This window comes from Corvus hawaiiensis, chromosome 6, assembly GCF_020740725.1.
Source record: "Corvus hawaiiensis isolate bCorHaw1 chromosome 6, bCorHaw1.pri.cur, whole genome shotgun sequence".
NCBI classification, from domain to species: Eukaryota; Metazoa; Chordata; class Aves; order Passeriformes; family Corvidae; genus Corvus; species Corvus hawaiiensis.
In genome coordinates, this window is record NC_063218.1 from 31,678,925 (window position 1) to 31,691,813 (window position 12,889).

General features: G+C 37.2%; 1 long non-coding RNA gene across 2 annotated transcripts in view; it reads right to left on the bottom strand.

Moving 5' to 3' along the window:
• Window positions 1–1,038: 1,038 nt before the first annotated feature.
• LOC125326879 overlaps window positions 1,039–12,889 on the bottom strand; it is a 44,011-nt gene continuing 32,160 nt past the window's right edge. The window contains exons 3-4 of one of the 2 annotated variants that reach the window (XR_007204052.1): window positions 5,418–5,575; window positions 1,039–1,235 (exon numbers count right to left, since the gene is read on the bottom strand). This is a non-coding gene — a long non-coding RNA (uncharacterized LOC125326879). The remainder of the gene's footprint in view (window positions 1,236–5,417; window positions 5,576–12,889) is intronic. The other variant, XR_007204053.1, reaches the window with a different exon arrangement.

Here is a 12,889-nt window from a genome sequence, read left to right on the forward strand (position 1 = left end):
CCATTGTGTTTTATCTCATATTGCAAATGCTGTAATCAGAGGTGAGTAGAGTGTGCAATATTTTCAAAAAAGAAATGGTTTGTGCCTAAATTTAAACCTTTAAAGGAACCTTGAGTATTTTAGACTATATAACAAATCACAGTTTTCACTTTGTTGACCTGACAAAGGTAAATTATGAACAAGTCCAGGAAAGAAGAACTCATAGCAGGAAAGATGAAAGACCCCTGAGTGGGAGAGGTGCTAATGGCCTTTACAGTAATGCAGCAGCAAGAAACTTAATTCCAAGAGCTTTTCACAATTCTTTTAATATTTCTTTTTCTTTATCATAGCATAATACCTGGCTTGACAACAGAAATGTTCACAGTTAGAGCTCTGTTCTTCAAAATGTCATGCTCTATTAACACTGTTTTTCTCTGGGATTTACCCTGTCAAAGAAGGAATCACCAAGGAGTAAGGTCTATGGTTGTCTTATCACTAAATCCCTCTTCTCAATGATGCACAAATGACTAAGTACTTTTGGTGCCTTTTCAAGACAGAAAGTTAAAACAGGTCAGACTCAGGTTAGGGTGATAGGAAGCTTGTCCTGTACATGCCAGGTGTTTTATATGCAAAACAAACACAAAACTCTCAGGCATTTAAAAATAAAAAAGTATGTAAGACATAAGTGCATGAGGGCAGCTCTGCCTACTGTCATCTTGTTTAAAGTCATTTGACTACGTGCAATTGTACACGACCACATTCCTCGCACAGACACGCTTGGTTTACCTGTACTTCTGATGTGCATTAACACGGGCGTTCTTTCAGTTCTTTCCAGGATGTGCAGCTGTGCTTTGCTAGGGTTCTCCCCTATGCAGTGATGCAAGGTGTGCCTCACAGCCAGGAAAGGAACGAGATGAGGCTCCTGAGTGGATCACTGCTGAGGCCCCAGTATGGCCTTGTGGGTTCCCATGCAGCTGCGCTGCCTCTGTACTCACACATAGTTACAAACCTTAACTGCATGCACTGTCAGGCTTACACAGGAGCTTGCTCTGAGATCATACAACTCAGGAGTATCTGCATATTAACAAAGTGGGCAGCGAGGTTAGGCACCTTGTGTGCTGGACTTTGAAAGGACTGAGGGAGGCTATATTTGCTGGCAAGTTGAAAGTGTCTTACCTTTTTTCAGGCTCTGCACCTCCAGCATTTGGACTGGCTACTCAGGAAGAGAACTTAAACTGATCCACAGCATACATAGTCTGTGGAGGAAAAAAAATGTGGCAGAAGTCAAATTAGGAGGAGCTTAATAATGAATAATTGTTTTATATAGTGCTGAGCAAATACTGGGTTTGGAAAACGAAGTTGGAAGTTTTATTGTCATTTGACTGAATTATATGGGACCATGTTTGGACAGAGGGTCTTTTACTTCCTCCAGTAATTATCAGTAATATGAGTGCTAGGAAAAATGGGAAACATGGATATGAACCTGTGGGAGAAACCTGTGTATGAGCAGCTACATGCAAAGATAACTTTCTTCAAGATAGGGACATAATTGTGAATACTATCTACTTAAAAGTTACTCCCTTTCCATTTCAGTCCTTTAATTTTCTATCCTTCAAAATATTCCTTCTCCTTAAAATATTTCTTTGGCTAGAATCTAGGATTTAATACTTACATGGAGGCTTTGAAGATTAATTTTTGGACACTTAATTTCCCCTACAAACTAGTGGCAAGAATTTCTTTCTTACATCAGTTTTATACTGGAGAAATGCTGAGCAACAGTCAAATAAAGTGCTTCCTGTTTTATATAAGTAAGAAGCAAATTGGACCAGCTATTTAGATGCAAAGATACATCTTAAGGAGAATATATTGAAATAAATGGAGAGATTCTTAATAAGGGAAGAGAGGGTTCACTTAATAGAAAGAGCATATAGAGACCCTGACTGTGGCTAATGTGCATAAAAAATTCAGCCTGTCAGATCCTCACTTTTCTAATTCAGTAATCTAAATAATTTATTTGACATTTTAGCTCAAGATGACCTTTCTTGGGAAAAAATTACTGTTTTAAACTTTTAGCAAGTGCAACCACTGCAGAGGAATGCTGTTGAAGTCTGCATTTTCCCAAACGAGTAAAGGTTAATCTTGTACAGCTCAAACACATTTTTGACCCTTTTAAACAAGTTCACAAAAGTAATTTAATTTTTTTAATATAATTTCAATTATATTGCAATATTTGTGTTAAATGAGCTTCCTCCCCTCCTCCTTTTTTTTCTGTTGCTTGGAAGCCATTACCCAAATGTTCTGATGGATTTAGGCAAAGGACTTGTTTTGAATGACTAAAGGTACTATTCTACCAAATGTTACACATAAAGAAAGTTCCATAAATCAAGTGAAAATACATGGTAGATTAATAGGTGAGTAGGTTAAAACAGCCACTAGTAATTGCAAAAAAATGACTGTCCAGAGGTTCACAGTTCCCAGATTGGTCACTTGACTCAAGTAATCAGCCTCAGAGCTATGTCACAAAAAATGATCGTGTCTGTCTGTCCCTGGATTCTCCTCCTCTAACTAAACAATCCTATATTTTGCAGAGGGCATTTCAATGGTTCCACTAAAGGACATTTAGTGTAATTTTACTTGGCTATTTCTGATAATTTATCTAACTTTCCGACAGGTCACTAAAAAAATCTTTCAATGTAAGGATTAATATACCCCCAATTGTACATAATAAAGGCTATAATTCTCTCAGGGTGTTCAGGTGACTTTATAGGGGTACATTATTTATTATCGAAATTGTGAATTTGCTAGAATGGCTGAAATATCACAAAGGTTTTGGAGTCTGTGCAAAATCTGCAGTGCAGCTGTCAGCTATGAGAGGACCTAAGTAACCAGCTATCAAAGAAATGGATGACCAGCCCTACTTAAGCCTCTCCCGAGATAAAAATGCAGGGTTTAGTGTTGTGTTCAAATTGGTCCCTTTTCCCCATGTTATTTTCCTCTCCTAATTTGCATCATTTGTGTGGTCCCAGATCATCATATTACTCATATTGGTGTGGAACTGGAGTAATTTCAGTGTAGTCAGTATGAAGCTAGTGAAAGTTTGATGTCAGAGGAGAAGCAGTACACTCATCTCTGCTGTGATATTCTCTCCTCGTGTCTCACTGATGTCAGTTAGTGCTTTCTTTTCTGACATAACAGTGGGGGTTTGATCTGGTACGCCCGCACATACCAGTCAAAAACTGCTACAAAAACAGGGAGCTGAATGATCAGTGAGGCTTATGTTCCTAAGGCATTTTGGCAGTTTTAAAATCCAATGTAAATGTATTCAGCCTCTTACAGGCTTTCAGTATTATTAACTCTTAATTAACAGTACTGGGATTATCTGTCTTGCAGATAGTGTTAGAATTGCAGATGCAACTTTGCAGGAGTTTATGATGTCAGGTGTGATACTACATGGAAGACTGTATTACTTCCAGGGACAGCTTGTCACTAGAAATAGCATGGTTGTTCTCATACCACACAGGGATAAACCTAGTGAACCCTTCAACCCTTGGTACCATGCTAAAGCATGGAAATCCAGCCTATATTGCTCTTCGACACATTCCAGTAACAGGAAGCACCAGGCAAAGCCACCCCAACACAGCACAGGGTGAATTTATCATAGCTCTGGCTAGCTCATGAACAGTTAGAACACTGCATATGCATCTATTACAGTTGCTCCATTAACCAGGAAAATGGAGACTGTACTTATATGGGAGCTAGCCACATTCACTTAAGGCACTCCCACTGGCTGCTTTAAGGCACCCAAGTTTACAGAAGATGAGCTATAGTTATTGGATAGGCAACATTTATGCACTGCTTGTATTTCTCCATCTCACATGCTTCCAGCAGCTCCCAGCCTTTTCAAGCAGATGACTGGAGAGCACAGCCTTGTGCAGTGGAACACTATGGGGTTGTAGTTTGTGCAGTGTAATTCATGCAGTGTTACATTGCACTATATTTGTGAGAGATGGATGGTTTGCACTTTATGCAAAATGTAAAATGTCATGGAAAAAGAGAAATAGAAAAATTCACAGCCATTAGGCAGTGATCACTCCACTGTTAAACTTCTCCAAGAAAGAAAATCTTCTGTTTCATAGTTTTAGTCAGTGTTATTCAGTCTGAAAACTGTTAAAAAGGGACTGATTTTGAGTAAATTAGATTGGACTAATAGGATTAAATTGAGAATTCAAAACTGAACATGTATTATTGCTAACAGGAAAAAATGCTTTGAGCACTTTAGATAGTAAAAGGGAACTGTGAGCAGTAAACTGCATACACTGCCGTATGAATTTCAGTGCAGTTTGGCATGATTGCAAAGTGAGTGACTGCATGACGAAGCTGTGGTATATTGGTACTGGAGAGAGGGGAGTCCTGCTCTCTTGCTAAAGCTGGCCTGAAGGTGATGTCACTGATTATTAGGTGCTAGTCCTGGTTACGTCTTCTGTAAACCTTGTACTAATTTTGTGTCTTCCTTTCTACTTGTGCCTTTTAAAAAGGTATGAACTATTTTAGACTATAAGAGAGATAGAATTTCTAGGGACATGTAGTATTATTTCCTAAACCAATGGATAGTATTAGATTGTATCAGAAGTTTCATTAACATTTAAAGTGTCCACAAATGAAGAGTAGGTCTCAGAAAAGGTTTAAGTTTGAAGTTATTTTTTCTTTAATTTTAGAAATGTGTTTTTCACTCATGATTGAAGTATGAAGCAACTGTACCTCTCTGTCCAGAGAATACCTTAAGAAGAGCAGGACTACTCTTTTTTTTTCTCTAAGCTCTGACAGGGTTTTTTTGTTATGTAAATTGTTATCATCTAGTCCATAAGCTGAGACAGCTGCCAGATCTTAATGATATCTGAGGACCTCAAGTCTGGATTTGAATTAGCAAAGATTAAATGCTTGTTCCTCTCATTACCAGTTCTCTATAACATCTAGATTTCCTGTGTTGTAAACCTGTTGCTGTTGCATACAGTACGAAGGCTCTGGGAATGACTTCATGATAAAATGGTAATGAAATTATGTTTAAATCTCCCTCCTTGTTTCCATCCTCATTATGCAAATTACATGTCTTAAAACTGTCTACTTATCACTTATAAGTTCTCACAGACTTTTCTTGAAAGATGTTTCTAAACATCTTTTTCCAAATTGATTTTCTTTACTCTTATTTATTTCCTATGCATTTGTGATGACCATGAATTAAGTAAAAATGTCTTAGGGGCTTGGTGGTGATGTGGCAGATGGTGATGTTTATTCTGAAGTTATTTAATAGATATCTCAGTAGTCTTCATGGGGAAATATATAGAGAAAAAATACCAAGATACATAAGAACTGGTCTACAGTGCTTTTCGATACTGATGCTGAAGAGCACATCTTGGTATTCCCATACCCAATTCATTTACCTGTGCAAGCAAGTTGTATTAAGGAAGATGGCATTATTCATCATGTTTATTTCCAACATGCAATGAAAATACAGAATTCTCAACTCATTAGTTTCCTTGCAGTGCTGGGACTCTTCCCTTCCTCAGAGGAGATAATAAAAAAATGCCAATAAGGTCATCTGTCAATTGAAAGGAGCAAGAGGAAAGTATTACCACTTGGTACGTGAACTCACAAGAAGGAAGCCAACAAATCTCTTCTGTCCCATTGTGTAAGAGGGAAGGTTACAGTCCTGGTTTGCAGCGGGGACACCAAGTATTTCTGAACCTCCATTAAAATCTCTATTGTTCCTTAGGTGTAGGGCAGAGATACGACCTTACATTTGAGGGCAGTATAGCACTCAAAGGTCTGGCATGAAGGACGGTTGGAAGCACAATAGATTGTTATCTGCTGCTCCCCACATCATTTGGTTAAGGTCAAGAAGCTGCTTGTAAACACATAGTATGATTTCCTAAAAAGGCATTCTTTATCCCACTGAATGGCACCGTGACACATAAAGGTCAGCCTTAGTGACCATTAAACGAGCAGCTACTTAAGACTGAAAAGCAAAACTGGTTTCCAGATGCAGCTGGGAAAAGGCTGTAACCAAGAACTCTGAACATTCCTGATGTCTAGGAAATACAGGGTCTTAATCAGATGCTGAATCCCAACAGTTTGGTTTGAGATACTCATTGTATGTCTGCATTCTGTTTCAAACAGCTTATCAGGTTAATATTACATGGTATCAAAAATGCTGTTCTGTGCTAAAATTGTCGTAAAAGTGATAGGAGCCTGAAAATCGTGTTAGATCCAGGTTTGTCATACGACTGAATCTCCTATAATGTGAAAATTCAACAAAATTGTTCAATTTCCAGACACTTTGTTGTTTTTATGAAACTATATAAACTACAGTAAAACTAATTTGTGGCTCAAAATTACCAGAACAGTCATAAGTAACATGTTTGTGGAGTATTCTACTCCTAAGGCAGAGGGGACATTATTGCATTTGTGCTGCTCATCAGTAAAGAGCACTGTCATAACATCTGTACTTGGTAAGGTGAAGTGGGGCACTGGTGGTGTAAAATCTGAGTCCTTTCACACAGCTCACATTTGGGTAGTTATCTTGGCTACCTCACTTAGGTAGCTGGCAACCTTAGTTGAAAGAGAAGAGTTAGACAAGGGTACCCAACTTCTAATTTCCACAACGGTTTCAGAGGACTCATGTCTTTACCATGCAATGTTAACAACCAGCCAATAGCCTGCGAAACCAGATGCCTAAAATTTGTTTAACTTCTAGGAGTTTTAGTCTAAAGATGGTCTAAGTACCCACTAAAGATAAGTGTCACTAGTTGGAACTTTTTGCCTCTCTGATACACACATGAGTCTATATACCTGTGTTGTCACTGAAGAAACAGGAATTGTTGAGCATTTGCTGTTTCTGATCTGTGATGGATGATAGTAGTTGGGTTTTTTTTGTTAGGACCATCACAACTTGAGACTGTGGGGCACAAAATACTGACCTCAAGCCCTCCCTGAAAGTTATTTACAAGATACTTATACCTGTACACACTGTGGAAGTATCAAAAACCAATTTTTTATCAGAAGGCTGAGTTGCACTGCTGTGCATGAAAAAGAAAAAATTAGTCTGGATTTCAACCTCTTAAATGGAATTACCTAAAATGTGAGAGATGGAATGAACCATGATCTATATAAAATAAACAGAGAATGTGAGGATAACTACAGAAAAGAATTTACGGTATCTTATATCTACAGCACGTTTAATTTCAGTCCATAGTGGTAGCAATATCAAGTTATTATAAACTGCTGACTTCCGAGAAAGCTGAGTGAAATAAATCTGGTGACCTCGGTCCAGTTTATACTGCCAAAAAAATGTTCCTTTTTCATTTTAGATACTCATTGGCATCCTTTTTGGAAATCTCCTTGTGTCACAGCCTGGAAAGAGCTGAACTGCCTAATATGTGAAAGTGCGCCCTTCTTTTCTATCCACCTTGATAGGAGTCTGTCTGTGAAAAGTAAAAAAAAGTTTTCTCCCCAGTGATATTAATCTGACCCTTTTCCTCAGCTTTTGGGGGGCTTTTTTTGTACACTAAGTGCAGAGCAGTCGCCACGTTCAAACACAGATGCTCTGCCTGGAAATGTTTCGTTCTTTCCTGGGAATTATCTTCTCCTTATTTCCCTGTCATCAGTACTCCTGCTTTCTTATTTAATGTAAGAATATGGTGGAACATACAGGTTCATATTAAGTTAATCTTGAGGCTGAAGTAAACTTTTGGCCTAAAATTCTCTTCCAAGAAGAGAAACATGAGAAATAATACCTTCGCTTAAGCTCAGATGTCTGCTTGGGCTTTTGTGCAGCTGTAATAAATTATTCACTGCTTTACTTGCAATCAGACTGTTTGATCTGCTATTTGATGGGTAGCCCAGTAGGTAAGGAAAACCACAGATAAGCATTGTGTTCAAACTTGTTACAACAGGTCAGGAACCAAAAATGAGAATGATTACATGACTTCTATTAAATTGAAAAAGCTAGCACTCCATTGTGCTATACTTTCCAAAATTCATTAAAACCACTTAGGATGCAAACATTAAAATACCTGCCACCTGCAGCTGATGTTAGCATTCTTCCTTTGCACTTTATTGAGTGGGAAAGGAAATCCAGCAGGGTGAAAATTTGTAGACAGCCTTAGTGATTGCTAAGGGGTTAAAAACTCCCAAAATACAGTCACAGACATAGGCACACACTCTCCCAATACCTTCATTTCATTTCCTTTTTTTGTTTTCTTTTTTTTGTTTGTTTTAATTCCCCTGTCTTTTCTTATATGGATACTTGCTTTGGTTTGAGAGGTGGAGTTGGCTTCCAAGAAGTCAACATTTTTAACCAAGAGTTGCATCAAACCAAGAACATTTCTGAAAAATCTTCACTAGATAACTTGTTCAGGTCCTCCCACAAACTTGCCTATGAGGTAGTGTGTGTTTACACTGCATTTTCTCTGAAGAAAAACCAACAGGACAAACATATGGCAAAAACAACCAACTGACCAAAGCTTTCACACACATTTGGAGAAGATGGTTTTCACCTGAAGACAATAGAGAGTGGTTTTAGTCTGAAGGCATTCAGCCTATTCTCTGTTACTCAGAAAGAAACAGTAATATTTCTGGTCCACCCTGCAAGCTGCTTCTCCTCCACATGGCATCCCTCCTTCTACACCAAAACCCCCTCTCCTGCCAGTCACACTTTGCTTAAAAACAATTCGTTGTGGTTTGCTGTTTTATTTTCTTTTTTCAGACAGAAAATGTACTGTTGTTCTGTACATGTTTTCTTGCTGTCATACTTTGCAGACGATTTTCTTCCTATTTTCGGAGGCCTGAATTTGCCTTTGGTCACACTATTTGCTCCTCTATGGTCACCTCTGAGAAGATTAACCCTTTCATTAAAAAAGCTTGGCCAGGGTCAAACTACCGCCTGGCTCTGGACTCTTACATCCCTTTGATCTCCCAGCTATGGAGAAATTATTAGCAAATTCTAAGCCTTCCCATGTGATTTGTTTTTGTAAATTTGTAGAAATTATTCCTAATCCTATTACGTGGCCGAGGGCAAACCTGCATTAAATATATGAGACTTTTTGTTATGTGGCAGATGGATAATAAAGGAATGCTGAATGCAGCCCATTCCAAGTTATGGGAATCTGGACACTTCATCAGCATTCACTTAATCCTCTGCCATGGCCTACGCCTTTGATGAATGCTCTCATTTATGACCACTGATGCCACTCACTTAATTTCAGAGAAGAAAAATAATACCTAGCTGTTAATGTGAATATTTGAGTTTATAGCTGTACAATGAATAATTGTGACATTATCAAGGGAACATCTTCTTATACATTATTCACTTGTATAGACCACATTAACCAGAAAGAGGTAACTTTCAGTTTTGCATCTTCCATCTTCTTTGGAAGGTAGGCATCATGCAGACAAAAGTCAGTGTCTTAACCCAAATTCTAGCTGACAGTCCGTATCAGCCCTCACTATATTTTGCTCATTGTGATGCCAATCTCCTATCTCACCACTGACATTTTTTCAAAGAAAGAGTGGATTTCCTAGAGACTCTACCCCATGCAACTTCCATGGCTTTTTATTGAATAGGAAAATGTATCCCTCCTTTTTTTGCTTTAATACTGTTGCCATGTAGCATGTCTGTAAATTTAAGATGAAAATTAAGACAGCACACAGGGTTTTTTTGCACTTTATAAAAATATGTGTTCCGTATAAATAATGTTCTTTTCATGCATTTTAAAAACAAAACTAAAACTCATTAAAAAAACTAAAATTCATAAAATGAAATCTTCAGAGTTTCTCATTCTTCAGCTTACAGCTTTCACATTCAGAACCACAAATATTAAGGTCTGTAAAATATATTAACTTATTTTGTAGTCACCCGTGTTTTCCTGATGTAGGTGGGTTTTTTAAGGATGTTCATAATATATCTGATGTTTCTTCAGGTTTCCTTATTTCACTGGAGAGGAAATGTGATTACAATCCTAATGTAAATATTATTTTTAATTGGAAATGCTTCCATCTTTTAAAGCGTATTTATTTACTTTTCTAAGTGTATAGCAGAATTTAAGAGTAGGAGTTTGTTATGTTTTTATCCTCCTTTTCTGCAAGTGTGGTAATTTTAGTTGGTATTTAATGGTGCTAAAATTCTAAAAGTAGAACCCTGCTGTCCCTTTTAGTTTGCAAGTATAAAATTCAGAGGTAAATTGAAGTTCTGGTAAATCATCAGTGTGAGAAATGTTTCTAGATATAGTAAACTGTAATAAAAAAAAAGAGTTAAACATCTTTTCCTGGTGGGAGTTTTCACACACTGTAACTAATTTGCTTGAATCAACTAGAATATTCAACAGGAATAAAAATGTGTAGTTTATTTATTTATAGTAGGTTTATTGATCACTACTTTAAAATGTAGCGTAGCAGCCTAACAGGACTGACTGCTTCAAAATGAATATTCATAGGGGTCCCGTGTGGAGTAGCTGCTTCAGTTATCCTCTTCCATACTGTCACCTCCTTTAACACACACGCTGTACAAGGCACATGCAAGATTCTGCACACACGTTTTATTTTGTATGTAGCGAGGTGCCTGTCAGAACACAGAGCACTGTCAAAGTGGAGGGTTTTATTTGGAAAACCGATTGTAATACCTTGTGCAATGTGTCCATATAATTATAATGATCCAGAATCTATTTTTTCAGGTAGAAGGAAATGCAAACTGCCCTGTGATTGTAAAATGATACAATGATGAAAGATTACAGCTTAATTGACTTCAGGGAGAGCAAGGCATGGCCTTAATTTAACGTCATAATGGGCTGAACTAAATTCTCACCTTCTTGTATCTCTACACTGATTTCAGATGCTTTTGTTTCCCTCTCCCCCTGAAAATCACTAATCTAAACATTTCTGTGAAGTCACAGTATTATTTCTAAAATATTCTATTTACTCTTAGACCAAGATTTTGGTAAAAAAATAAAGTAAGGCGTAGATTTACACAAGTAGAAAACAAGAATATCAAGCCTATTAACAGTAGGTCAAATCTTCCCATTCATGTTTTAGTGAAAATCTCCATAATTCCAGTCAGTTATTTTACTTGACATAAATAGCCCAAAAACTGACACACACACACACACACCCAAAATTATAGTATAAACAATAATAAAAATTTTATTGAAAACATCTAAATTGAAACCCAGAAACGCCAAAAAATATACTTGAATGGACTTTAAAGGTGGTGGGGGTTATATAGTTACTTAGATGTTTTGATTCATTCCTGGTATAAGTAATGGCCAAGTAAGGCAATCCAGATTGGAAAAAATTTTGGAACTTTTTCAGAATATATGGGGTTTCAGAACTAAAGTCACCATGTATTTTCCTCACCAGCATGACATCAGTGGAAACCTGTAACATTTACCTGTGGTGGAGCCAGCCTCTCTGGCAGTAAATGTCAAAAAATCATCCTTTATTACTATAATAAGAATATAAAAACTTCATTATATATGATGCATGATCAGTATCTGGGGATTACTTGCTATAGCAGTTAAGGCTCTACTGAACAGCCAGACAGTGGTCAAACTCCCTGTTTGCTATTGAGTACAGATTACTATAAGATCACACTGTTAAATATAAAATGTGTAAAACATCTTCCATAAACTATATACTGGAAGTGATTATAAAAGAGAGCAGGGGCAATATAAATATTTTTGTTGTTGTTAGACCCTATCATTCAGGCTGGCAGCTAGAACATTTTATTTTTCAGAAAGTGTAGGGGGTGTTTACATTCTTTTTTACAAGCTGGCTGGTACAGACTGGAAGGCTCTTCACTGAGATTTTCCTTACAATTTTAACACTCCTCTTACAGGGTCTCTTTGAAGAATTTTAAGCGAGTCTAAACAAAGCCCTGGCTGAATGTCATATTACTGTAAACCAGTGCATTCTTTTCGTATCTGGGTTGAGAAGGTAATGAAAGCATGCTGGTGTCATGGCTCCAATCTTGCAATCAGAGGAGCTTGCTTCAGTATAAAGCATAAGTAGGAAAGGAGAGCTGCAGAAGCAAGAGAAATCTCACCAACCAAGGTACTGGCTATTTATGACTGGGCACTGAAAGCAAAGTGAAAACAGCCTCCTGCCCACCTCTGTGGGTTTTGTGATCTCAGAGCAATACTCCAAACCCAAAGACTGAAACAAATACTTTTACTGGAAAGCAAAACACACTTGTGGCTTCTTTCTCATGAGTCTGTTTTCCAGTGTGATTGTCTTTGAAGCATACAGCCTATATCATGTGCAATAAATTATACTTTGCTGTAATGTTGCCTTGCTAAAATATGCTAAGAAAGCTTTGAGCAATATTTACAAATAGCTTAAGTGTCATAACAATACACCCACCACTCAGGCTTCCATCGATTTTACTGTAATAAGAGTTGTAATAAAGGATACCACTTTTAAGTATTATGAAAGTATTCTGTGTAAAAAAAGATAATTGGGAGAAAAATCCCTAAAACCTATATCAAAATCATTTTGCAAATTCTACAATCACAGCTGTCAGAAAAAGTAACCACAATCTCTCTTGTCTAAGAGGAATTATCTGGTTCTGTGCTGTTGCTGCCTGTATTTTTTTTTTGTCCCATATAAGTAGTTAATTTACTCATAAAGCTCAAATCTCAGCTACTGCCACAATTTAAAATAAAAAAAAAAAAAAACCAAACAAAAACAAAAACAAAAACAAAAACAAAAAAAGAAAAAAAACAGGTTGCTATAAATAAATTTGAGTTACCCTACTGGAAAGAACAACAGCCTTACTTTCCCATTCAGAATAAAGTTCCATCCTCTACATCAAGTGTTGAATTCTTCTGCCTGTTACATGAGTGTAAAGCTGTCATAATTCCTC